This window comes from Manis javanica, chromosome 3 (genome assembly GCF_040802235.1).
Source record: "Manis javanica isolate MJ-LG chromosome 3, MJ_LKY, whole genome shotgun sequence".
Lineage (NCBI taxonomy): Eukaryota > Metazoa > Chordata > Mammalia > Pholidota > Manidae > Manis > Manis javanica.
In genome coordinates this window covers 147,600,658-147,613,824 of record NC_133158.1, presented here as the reverse complement: position 1 = coordinate 147,613,824, position 13,167 = coordinate 147,600,658, and the positions used below count along the sequence as shown (strand labels likewise).

Genomic DNA, 13,167 nt, shown 5'->3' with positions numbered 1-13,167 from the left:
TTGAATACAAGCATTTGATCACATATGTGTTTTGTAAATATTTTCTTCCAGTCTGTGATTAGTCTTTCCATTTTCTTAGTGGTATATCTTTCAAAGAGTAGTAGTTCTTAATTTTGATAAAGTCCAGTTTATTAATTTTTTTCTTATACCATTTGTGCCATTTGTGTAATTTCTAAATAATCTTTGCCTAGCTCTAGGTTACAAATAATTTTTTTCTGGTTTCTTCTAGAAGTTTTATAATTTTAGATTTTACATTTTTGTATACAACCCACTTTGAGTTCATTTTTGTATATAGTGTATGCCATGGTTCATATTTTTCTTATGGAGAATCAACTGTCCAGCACCATTTATTGAAAAGATTATCCTTTCTTAATTGTATTACCTGGGCACCTGTCTGAAAAATCAGCTGACCCTGTATGTGTAAGTTTATTTCTGGACTTTTTGTTCTGTCCTATTAATCTTTATGCCTCTCCTCATGCCAATACCACACTCTCTTGATTATTGTAGTTTTATAGGATGTCTTAAAATCAGGTAGTATGAATCCTCTAACTTTGTTTCTTCAAAATTACTTCAGCTAGTCTAAGTCGTTTGCTTTGCTATATAAATATAAATATAAATATAAATATAAATATAAATATAAATATAAATATAAATATAAATATAAATAGTCTGCTAGTTAAATTCTGCAAAAACTCAGGCTAGAATTTTTATTGGGGTTGAATTGAATTGATAGATAATATTGGGGAGAGTTGGTATTTTAATGATATAGAATTTCCCATCTATGAGCACAGTACATCAGTCCATTTACTTAGGTCTTTTTAAAATTTCTCTCAGCATTGTTTTGTGATTTTTAGCATGCAAGTTGTACACCTTTTGTTAGATATATCCCTAAATATTTTGTGATTTTTGATGCTATTAAAAATGATAAATTTATTTAAAATTTCAATTTTCAGTGTTTTCATTGCTCATAGAGACACAATTGACTTTGGTATACCGACCTTGTATTTTGCAGCTTTGCTAGACCCATTTACAATTCTTTTAGGATTCTTGTAAATCCTTGAGACTTTTCTTGTAGAGTTTTATTTCTTCATTTCCAATCTTCCCTCCTTCCTTCCTTTCTTCCTTCCCTTCTTTCCCTTTGCTCCTTCTCTTCCTCCCTTCTCTCTCTCCCTCTCTCTCTCCCTCTCTCTCTCTCTCTCTCCCCCCCTCCTGTTTCTTTCTTTCCTGTTTCACATTGGCTTAACCCTACAGTAAAATGTTCAATAAGAACAGTGATAGCAGACTTCTTTGATATATTTTCAATCTTTTAAATTATTGTTACTTTAGTGGATAGAAATGGTGCATCATTTTTGAAGTATGCATTCCTTACTAGTGAAGCTGAATATCTTATATATAATATATATAATATAAATATTGTCTATTTGTGTTTCTTTTGAGAATTGCCTCCATATTCTTTTGAAAATTTTTCCTTCAGTTTTTTAGCTTCTCTTGATTTCTATGTTTCTCTGAAGTATTCTGGTTATTAATGTTGTGTATACTGCAATTGTTTTCTCCCATATTGCAAATGTTGCTAACCCTAATTCAATACAGTGGGCTTTGGGATACTGAAGTTTTAAATGTTATGGAGTTAAATGTGTCATGCTTTCTCTCTTTTGTGATTTCTAAGTTTCTAGTTACTTAAGAGGGCTTATTGACGCTAAGCCATGTTACCTTATAATTTATTCTTATACTTCTATAGTTTTACTTTGTAAATATTTAGCTCTTTAATTCACCTGGAATTTTGCTTTTTGTGTGGTGTGTGAAAGATGTACTTTATAGTTCTGTAAATGGTTGGTCAGTTATTCTAACACCCATTTAATTGAATGGCTGAATTTGAAATACCATGTTTACCTTTTACTAAATATTTATATGTCAGCGAGTGTTTTTCTAGATTGTGATTTTTGTTCCTTTGCCCTACTTTTCTAAATTTTTGCTAATATGATTCAGTTTTTATTTCTAGAGCCTTTCCTATGTTTTGCTCTCTTGCAGAGGAATTCTGCTTCAGCAGATCCTGTGGAGGGCCTCACTCAATATCCATTCAGTCCCTTTCAAAAGTGGGAAGGCTCAAGGCTACAGTGCATAGATTCTCTTGCAGCTGCATTTCTGTGTGAGATCTGGTATTTAGAAGGCAAAAATGGACTACAGGGTTTTGGAGGCTGCTCTTCGCCATCTCTGTTAGTGAGCACCAAAGCAGGCACATTTGGTTTTCCTCAAGCAATGGTAGCAGAAGGGCCATGGTCTGGCCCCAACTTTGGTGTGGACTGTGACAAATGTGGGGCATTAAGCAATCAGTGACTTCCTGACTGTGAGGGACAGCTGCTCTGTTGGTGTCTTAATTCGGTATTGGGGCTTTGGGAGGTATTCCTGAAAACTCACCCTAGGCTCTGTTTTGTTCAGCTTCCCAGTGGATCTGGTACAGTACTTAATATCTAGAATTATTCTCCTTGAGCTAATTAGATGGATTTTGTTTTCTGAAAATGAGCCTTGACAATGTATCTGCCATTATATTTATTCTTTATTGGTTGGGAGATGGGGTGAAAGGAAGACATAATTATTATAATGTGCTCTTCTGTCCTTCTGTCTTTTGTGTCAGAGTCTGTATTATCCTTAGTAACAATGACAATAATAATAATAATAAAAAAACCCAAGTCCACAAAACATTTGTAAGTGATGCAAATTGTATTGTAGCTTTTATGGGGAGACAGACTAATTTTTGCATACTTCTTGGTAAACCTTGGTCAATCTCCATAGAGACTTCAGTTCTTCTCCCAAAGTTCTTCACAGCTGTCATCTTCCAAATTTCTTTCCCAATTCCCTTCCCACAGGTCTGTCTTATCTTCTGAATCTATTACTTTCTTCCCCTCTCCCCACATGTCATTCTATTGAATTTACTGCAATATTAAAATACTTCAGAACACACAAACCCATAGAGAGATGTTTCCTTGGAAAATAAAGGAAACCACACAGGTATGCACTGTTTTCAGTAGTTTGTGTTTTGCAATAAACATTTACAATTCTAAGCAGTAATTGGAAAGGGTTTTTCTCAAATTTGCGCAGAAAGATCGAGGCCCAGTCATCTTGCCTTGGCCAAGGGATTAGCTTCCTCAGGATGTATCTGTATCCGTTATTAAACTATGGTCCTTAATGATCCAAACCTACCTACCGTTGAAGCTTTTTCTTGTGGTGTTGGGAGCAGAAATTGCAACCTGCATTTTTGCTTTGCAGGCTGGCACTCTGTTTAACTCTGTTAAACCCAATAGAGGGTGCTAGAGCAGGCGGTTGAAGGAGGGAGGAGGACATGCTTTCTGCTTGCTTTCTGATTCTGAGAGCATCATCCGCAATGCCTCTGTACCCTGGCAGCAGCTGATCATTCTGTTAATAGCCGCCGAGTCCAGTTTGCAGTTTTTGCAGCACATATAAGACCAGCTTCATTGTGTCTCCTCAGAGACACCAGTACCTGCTGGCTAATGCCCCCAGGACATTGTCCATCTGGGTCACTACTGTATCTGAAACATTGTTTGACTATAGAATTGTTTGCCTAAGAAATATCTGAGTGAATGAACTAATACATTTAGACAGCCCAAAAATATGGTAGATTTCAAATGTCAAAAGAAATTCTTTCCTCAGCCCTCTAAATCCAGACACTATCTTAGGGGCTTTGTATTAATCTTACTAAAGTGGTCATGAATTGTTCCATTTTTAAATGAAAAACGTTGAGGATCAAAGGCTTAAGTAGATCAAATAACTTAACATTACTCTTCTTATATGCAGCAGAATTGAGGTTCAGACTTTTCATCCCATCCGACTCCCAAACCTGGGCTCTTTTCCCCTTGCCCTGAAACATTTGTGTCATTCTAAGGACCAGTGGGGGAGAGTCACTGACAAAGTCTGTATATTCTGATGTTACACATGGATACATTAAGAGTGTATAACTAGGAGGAGCCAACATTTATTAGAAATAGTACTATTATAATTTTCATAAATCTAATGAAAGCTTACAAAAACTGGTAATAAAAGATTCTTTATAAACTGTGAGAATGATCAGCAGTATACAGGGAGTCAGGAGGTGTGGGCTCTACTTCTGGCTCTGAGGCTAATTAGTTGTATGACCTTGGATGCATCCTGGGACCTCCCTGTATTGTCACTTCTCTCATCTGCAAGGTGAGGAAGGTAGTGTCTGGGACTTCTGATGCACACATTGGTCAGCCTTGTAATTTGGCGATTCTCTACGCAATGTAAAAATGAACCAACCTGTTGCTTTGCAGACAATGGGAATCATCCCAATGTAAATTAGGTAATAAATAAAAAGCACAGACCCTCTATGCTTCCATGAAAATGTTTGTATTGCCACACATGGAAACCTATTTTTATAATTTATGATTTGTGCTCTAAAGGGAATTTGCTAAAACATTAAGTAACATAACAGTTTTTTTTTCTTTTTAAAGCAGGCTTGAAGCTAAAATGATTTCTTAAAGTTTGTGTTTTTTAGCAACTGTTTATTCTTCACATTGAAAAATTAAGTGGAGTTTTGTTTTATTTTTTTCGTAGTGGCATCACAGAAGGTCTGTTGAGAGGTTTATCCACTTAGGTGAATAAACTAAGGCTTCCTATTTGTTGAATTATTTCTAAAGGAAGCACTGTACTATTTTGGTTAAATTCTCCCCCCTTTGTGTCTCTGTAATTCAGTTATTATTTGGGGGCTACATCAGGAAGATTTTTAAAAAATGGCTCAATAAATTAAAAATAGTAACATCGCAAATTAAATTCAATGAACTCTGTCCATTAGTTGAGCACCTGGGGGACCCTTGACATTCTCACGGATTTAGGGATCCCTGAAATCTGCGATTGCCGTAGTGTACGGGTGATAAAGATGCTACTTCCTTGCCCCCAAGTATGCATTCTCTCTCCTGCCTCCGAGGGAGACAGTGGAAAAGAGGATGGCAGAATTTCAGTGGGAGGAGCCCTGGCCTGAAATTGGAGGTCCTGAGTTGTAGTTCTGCCTTCACCACGGCTTTGGTATTAATCTGTGCAAGTGACCATCTTTCTCTGACCCTCACCTTTAAAAGGCAGATTGGAGGAAAACGTGCCTGAGACCCTTTCTGTGTCTACTAATCAGTGACTTTGGAGCTGAATTTTGGAGACATTCATAGTCAGAAGGAACTGGACAAAGCGGGGCTGGCTGAGGAACTGCCTAAACAGAGAGCTACGATGAGTCAGAAACAGGTGAAGCCGAAAAGGCAGCCCCCACTCGAAGGGGTCTCCCAGCGGCGGCGTTTGGATCCCCATCAGCAGACAGGCCTGCGGCACAGGGTTGCCTCTGGGTGGCGTCGAGTTCCAGACACATAGGCCCTCCCCGGGGTGATTTGAACAGAGGCCTAACTAGGTTTTTCCAGTGGAGTCAGGAGGTTTTAATACGGCACAGGCTTTTTGACTGATTGGCCTCGTGCAGCTCGTCCCGGAGTGGCCACGCATGAACCAACCAGCTCTCCAGGAGGAGGAGTACTGTTTGTTGGAGCCGTTCTATTTAAGAGCCCAAGACCTCCTGGGACAGAGACTGGTAGGAGAAAATGTTATTTATTCTCCCTTTGTAGTCCAAGGTGTCACATTCCTTTAGGTCAAAGTTGTGTCTTTCTTTTCGACCTTATTCTAATGCAGATAATTTCTATTTTAGTATCCTCTTAGAATCCTATCAAGGACAGAAAGAGAAAAAAGGACTAGAGAAGAAATTCCTTAAGTTACCTATGTTCAAAATGTCTTTTTACTTGGGTGTTGATGCAGTAAAACTAGCGTCCAAATAATGGTCCTATTTATTTTAGACTTTTAATCTGTTTACTGTATTATAGTTAGTTCCAGGCCTAGAGGGGCCCTCAGAAACAATGTAGACCGTGGTTATGCTGGACCAACTATCTGAAATCAAAGGTGCAGATTTATACTGACCGCTGTGGTTTATACATACTTGCATGGTGGCCAGTTTCAAGGTGTCCATGTGATATCCCTGAATTTGGAGTTGGAAGGTGTTGCATACAATTGGCTCTCGTGATCTGGTAAGAGCTGATTTACCTGAAACATTCCCAACTAACAGATATGCTGAGGAATCTGGAGATGCTGTGATGTATTCATGGAGGGTATCTAAAGGACTGATATGATGTATGGAGTAGGCAGCTTCCACGGAGAGGACGGCGGGAAAATGCTGGATCTGATTACTGAAACGAAAGCTGCAAGACTGAGCAAGAGTGGGTTTCTGGTCCCAGGTCCGTTAAGTATCACCATAGGCTAGTCGGCAGAAGGGTGGAGCCAAACTACCCAGAAACAAACGTCAGTGTACATTATGTATGTGTGTGTATTTAACATAGGATGAAGGTGGTGTCCTAATCAGTAGGAAAGGAGGTGTATATGTTAATTACATATTATATGTATTTATAATATATGTTATACTTACCTTTTTGTTATATGTTTATACATTTATTTATGTTATGTATATTATAATAATCAATATGGCCCTTGAAGCCCTAATTTCTCTGAGAATGGAAAACTTAACCTGGCTAATTCTCGGTAACCTAATGGCTTCTCATGTGAAAGGGGTCTCGGAGTTCTGTTTTTCCCTCCTTTTCCTCCACCCTGGACCCATCCTGTGCCTGTGGGGCGGGGCTCAGATGTGAATTCCTCCTACTGAGGGGTAGCCGCCCTGCTGGTCAGGCAGTGGGCTTCCAGGGTCTCTGCCTGAGGAAACTGTGCTGTCCTCTCATGCTCCCAGCCCTTGCTGTGCTGTTCTTAAACTGATGGTGCTGCCATTTCTATTCTACTGCAGCTGCTCCAGGTGGCCCTGGACACCGAAAGGCCAAACCCTTGAAGAATTTGCCCTTCACAGATTTATCTGGATTTCTATCCTGATGCTCTTGGGTTTGGCTCCAAGCTCCTCCCAGGCCAGAGGGGATTCTTATTTCCACTCTGGCCCTTGTGAGCTCTCACTGGCGCTTCTGTGCTCTCTGGTTCATAGTTTAAAATCCCTGCCCCAAGTCATTCAGGCTTTTATCCCTTGAAATGTGCAGCTCTTGAAAATTTAAAAGAACTTGTCTTCAAGACTGTTGTTCTGCATATATATATATATATATATATATATATATATATATATATATATATATATATACACACACATTGCTTGTTTGTCTGTTTTGGAAGCACCTCCCCCTCCTTGGTGCAATTAGCCAATGTGAATTTTAGGTAATTATAAAGGAATGAAACTAAAGACCGATCTTGGGACAAAAAAAAAAAAAAAAAGTTTTTTCCGAAACTTACAATTAACAGAAGAAATTACAAGAAAAATGCCAGTAGTTTTGATCACATAAAAAACTAAACCATCTTAATGTTAAAAATGCACATAATACTAAAGGAAAAAATAATAGCCTGGGAAGCTCTTTACTCAAATATGACAGAAAAATGATTAATGACCTTCCTATGTAAAGAATTCATACAAATCATTTAAAAACACTGAAATATCATAAAAATAAAAACTAGAGCATAGAAGTAAGAAGAGATATTAATGACTAATAACATCAGATATCAAATATGTGCAAATTTAAAGAGTAAACACGTTAAAAACAAGCATACTCAGTTCTGGTTAGGTTGTTCCAAGAAGTGCATTCTCATGATAAAAGGTGTGAAAATAGGCATAATTTTTTTTTTTTCTGGTAGCAAATTGAAACCAGGACCTTTCTGGTACCAAATTGAATTTCAGACCCTTTGATTTCATCATTCTCCATCTAGGAACTTAGAAGCTAAAAAAAAAAAAAAAAGGCTGGATACAGGAAAAAATCAAAATCATTGGTGGGATAATAGTTCATACATTATGAAGCCTTCATTTGCAGGAGTATCATATAGCCATTAAAATATTTCTAGAGTTTTTAATGACTTGGTAGAATACAGAAAGAAGAGCCTAGAGTTGGGAGTATGGTATAATAATCTCAACAATATATAAGATAGTATATAACAAAGAAAAGAATGGGTGAAATGTGCCAACAGTGGTTATTTTAGGAGGGTGGCATTATGATGGTTGTTATTATCTTCTTTATTTAAAACATTTTTTTTCAAGATGATCACATATTGCTTTTATAATTAGAAAAAAGTTATTCTTAGGATAAGTACAGGCATTTGCATTTTCTTTCAGGCAAACTTTGAAAAACCTTCTATAAAATGCCATTTTCTTTTTTTCTTTTGGTATCATTAATACAAACTCACATGCGCAACATTGTGGTTACTAGATTCCCCGCATTATCAAGTCCCCACCACAAACCCCATTACAGTCACTGTCCATCAGCATAGTAAGATGCTATAGAGTCACAACTTGTCTTCTCTGTGCTATACTGCCTTCCCTGTGCCCACCCCCCTACATTATGTGTGCTGATTGTAGATGCCCCTTATTCCTCTTCTCTCTTCCTTCCCACCCACCCTCCACAGTCCCTTTCCCTTTGGTAACTGTTAGTCCATTCTTGGGTTCTGACAGTCTGCTGCTGTTTTGTTCCTTCAATTTTTACTTTGTTCTTATGCTCCACAGATGAGTGAAATCATTTGGTACTTGTCTTTCTCCGCCTAAAATGCCATTTTCTTTTAACATCTCAGCCATCAGACTATTTGTTTAGTTCTCTATCAGTAAGAACTTTATGGCATAAAATTATACAGTAATAGAAAATATGAACAACAGTAATTAAAATCACATGGATGAGAGGATTTCTGAAAATGTTAAAAATGAATACCATTCAGAAGACAGATATCTTTGACATTTCCAAAGAAAGTTTCAAATCTTTAGCAAGCTACCAAGTGACATCAGCTATTTGTCAAATTGAGCAGGATTTGTATTGTGCTTTACCCTGTACAGTGCACATATACACTCATTGTCTTCTCTGTTAATCCTCACCACATTCTGGGGCGGGAATAATTACTGTCCTCTCCAACTTACCAGTAGAAAGCCAACTTAGAGCTCTTAGGTGGTAGAAACATGGTTCAAATCTACATCTTCTTGTGAGAAATCTCATGTCCACTGCCTTGTACTGTACAGTTTCTCTACAGTTTTCAAGTAACCCAGTAAAGTCCTGAGAACAAAACAGAAATATAAAACCGATTTTTGTTACAATATTTTTTTATATTTGAAGCTCTATTTTAATTTTTGAGAATGTGATGCCATCTGGAAGTGGTATCCTATTTTAAAGCTGACACAGTGAATCATGATTTCCTGACCCACATATTTTGTTTACTAGTTTTATTCTCTCTTCTTCTGAAGATTCCCTATATCAGATGAGAGACAGATGGGTGAAATACTGTGACATCCAGGACTGCTGTGTTGCACTAATCCCATTCACATCATAGTCTGTGTCAATGGCATCTTCTCAAATTGTGCAGTGCCCAGCTTGTGCAACTGTACATGGTCCTGGTAACACTGGGATGAATCCTGCCTTTCATTGTGGTACTCAGTTCCGATAGTGTTAGTTCTGAGGACAGTGGTCTGCAGAGGGGTCTAAATCCTTGCATCCTGAGTCCTGCCCCACCTATTATGTTTACAGCACCCTGCCTGAGTCGTAGGGGATATAGTAGCACAGAGGATACTCCAAGAAAATAAATGTTTCATTATTAGCTAAGCTACAGCACCCTTATCCTAGTTCAGTGGTCCTCAACCCTGGGCACATTAGCAATGTCTGGAGACATTTGTGGTTGTGACAGCTGTGTATCTGGTGGTATTTGTACTGGTGGGTAGAAAGTCTAGAAATGCTGCTAAACTTCCCCAAAAGCATAGCACAGCTCCCTCACAACAAAGAACTGACTGGCTCAAAATATCAACAGTGCAGACCCCTAAATGTACTCCTTTCTTGATGAGCTGAGCTGGTCCATTTGTGCACCTTGAGGATTTTCTTAGCCCCTTCAGTCAGGCCTCAAATAAAAGAAGGCTGGGAGGCTCGTTTCCCCTAAATCCACAGTTGGTAGTTTACTCTTGGGAATTTTCTACTTCCTCTCAGAAAGAAGCAAAGGTCCTTCCTGAGGAGAGGTTTCCTGAGCCACTTACCCAGTTCCTTGTCTTTCCTGTAAGTTTTGGTGCAGCAAGTTGTGTGAGAGATTTCTTAGGGTGGGAGGAAGCACATAGTGGGAATCCCCCAGAGGACTGGGTACCCCTGAGAGTTAGTGCCCACTACCTCTTCCCTGAACCCATACAGGTAGAGAAGAAAGAAGGCATACCTCTAAGGGAATGAAGGACCATTGATATCAGGAAGTGGTATCCCATTCCACTTTGAGCTCTCTCATTATATCTTGAAAATATATGTGAATTTTTTTTCTACTCTGTAATATCCATGTTAATTTTTATCCATTTGTTTTAAATGATCACATACCTCATTCTGCTTCTCCAAGTCTTTGAATAAAATTGAGATTCCGTGAACATACATGTGTTTATAGGGCATGAGAGTTTTTCCCCATTGCCAGGAGAGGAGCTTGGAGTCCCAGATGGAGCCAGCCAGCCCCTTATGGCACCAGGCTCCCCTCCTGTGGCCCCTCCAGAGCCCACCCCCCACTAACAAGGACTGCTCCGCATTTCTGCCCTTCCCTCCCATCTCAGCCTCCCACTACATCTCCAGAGCAGAGGGACAGGTGTTTGTATCAGTCATTGTCAAACCAGGAAACAGAGTTCTCATCAGGTAGATCAGTGGAGGGCACTGAGTGTGGGAAGTGGTCACAAAGGCTTTGGAATGGTTGCATGGACAAACAGGACACAGCGAGGCAGCCCAGAGATTAGCACTAACAAGGAGCTACCCCACTTAGGCTTCAGACTCAGATGAGGAAAGGTCCTAAAGCTGAGGAAGCAGGGCTGCCTGGGGGGTCCTGGAACTAAGGTGAGGCCTAGAGATGAGACCTGGGAGGACAGAGGGATGGCCTCTCTGCTGGGAGCCGGGGGTCTTGGAGCTGAGACAAATGCTGCTGGAGGCATTGCTCAAAGCAGAGGGAGGGGGAGAAATATCCTGGCTTCTCCCTTTCTTCTGACCCACATCTTCTCTCACCCCAGCTGCAATCTCAGGGTCACATGGGCTGAATGCAGGTGGGAGTCAGAAGGGAGGCTGAGAAATGCAGTTTGCAGGTGTCAGCCTCCTGTGACAGCGGAGCAGGGGCAGGTGGGGGGTGGACGCGAAAGCAGATGCAGAACTGATCCACACACAGGTGAAGATGTCAGGACAGACGGAGGGATGGAACTTATGAGCTCTAAGCCCCTGTAATTTTTTTTAGTCAGTCTATGCACAGAACCCTTCCAAGACCTTATAGGATGAGCCTCTGCAACCTGAGCATCCCTGGACCTTGAATGCCTAAAGGACATTGTGGAAATTTGCAGCAGCTTAGACCCAGCTGAGGTAGTGAGCCCTGGAGTAGGGGGTCTGGCCTGAGGATGTGCCCAAAGGAGCATCTCCAGTCAGCATACAGGCTCCAGGAACTGGCATATGCATCCCATGGGAGCCAGGAGGCTTACAGAGGCACTTCTGACAAGTTCTAGCCAACAGATGCTCAGTAGGATGAACCTGAGAAACATAGTGACTTCAGTGATTTCCCTGGGCCGGAGGAATAGGAAGGCAAACTAAAACTGGAGGCTTTCTAGGCAGGAGTGAGGAATGCCACTTGTGAAAAAGAAATGTCATTTGTGGAAAGTAGAGAAGCACTGGGTAGTCACAGCGTTCTGTGCCTTGTGAAGTGGCTCAAAGGAGGACTGCTCCATCAGAAATCCATGGTAGGAGTCCAGTTTGAACCTCATAATCACATTTCAGGCTTTGGAGTGGACCGGTATGGGTTTGAATTTGGACTCTGCCATTTATTGGCTCTGAGACTTGAACAAAGTTATCTAGTCTCTCACAGACTCAGTCTTTCATCCATAAAATGGGCATAACTGTAATAGCTCTTGAGACTGTTGAAGTGATGCATGTAAAATGCTTGTCTCTATGCTTGGAGTATAATAAGCACTCAATAAACATTAGGATAGGTTTACTGAGTGCTCACTATGTACCAAACAATAATTGTTTGTATTACTGATAGCACTATTTAGAACAGTAATTACTATTGTGGGAGATGTTATACATGTTAGCCCAAGAGTGGTACTTCTAGAATATATACACTGTAATCTTCTATTTTAAGGGGGCTCCTGGGTTCCCTCAGGAGATAAAAATTTTGGCCAAGTCCTCTCCAATGTCCAGGGCATAGCAGAAGAGGACACAGGGCTTTGAGTGTCAGTCTGTAGGAGCTGCAAGGATACAAATTGTAAGTTCTCACAATGCAGCAGACGCATTCAGGAAGGACTGTTTCAAACACGTGATGGTGTCCCAGCCACCATGTAAGCGCTCTGAGGCCCTTACCATCTGTCTGTGCTGGGAGCCTCCCTCTGCAGGCTGGTGGGGTCATAGCTGGGAGGTTCAGTGTTATGATAGGACTACCAGCCAGGTAGGCAGTCTCATATACTGCAAAGAGCAGGGAATTTGAAGTCAAAGGATCTGGATTCTAATCCTGGCTGAATGGGATCATAAGCTTAATGGACTCTGAGCCTCAGTTTTCTCATCTGTAAAATAATGAAAATCAATCCGCATTCTACTTAACCAAAGGGTTTCTGTGAAAGTGTTTTAGAAATGACAAGCATTTACATGTGTTGATATTATCATTTTAGGACATTACTGCCCTCAAACACAATAGATAAGCTTTTAATAAAAAAAATAGCAAAATAACAATTGTACTACAATTGAGGGGAAATGTTTTGTTTAGAAACTTTGATCTGATTCATCCAGAAAGCTTTTGCCCAGAGAAGGACAAATACTGCATGATCTCACTTATGTGTGGAATCTAAAAGAGTCAAACTCACAGAAGCAGAGATCAGAATGGTGGTTGCTGGCGGCAGGAAATAGGAAGAATGTTGATCTATAGGTACAAAGGTTCAATCATGCAAGATTAAAAAGTCCTGGGAGTGTAATGCACAGCATGGCAACTGTAGTTAACAGAACTATATTGTAGGCTCAAGATATGCTATGAGAGCAGATATGAAGGATTCTACACACACACACACACACACACACACACAAATGGTGACTATGTGAGGTGATGGATATATTTATTAACTTGATT

The 13,167-nt window shown here is 40.0% G+C and overlaps 1 pseudogene; it reads left to right on the top strand.

Annotated features, from left to right (window-relative positions):
* LOC108407496 (vomeronasal type-2 receptor 1-like) overlaps positions 1-5,385 on the top strand; it is a 48,388-nt pseudogene extending 43,003 nt beyond the window's left edge.
* Positions 5,386-13,167: the final 7,782 nt, after the last annotated feature.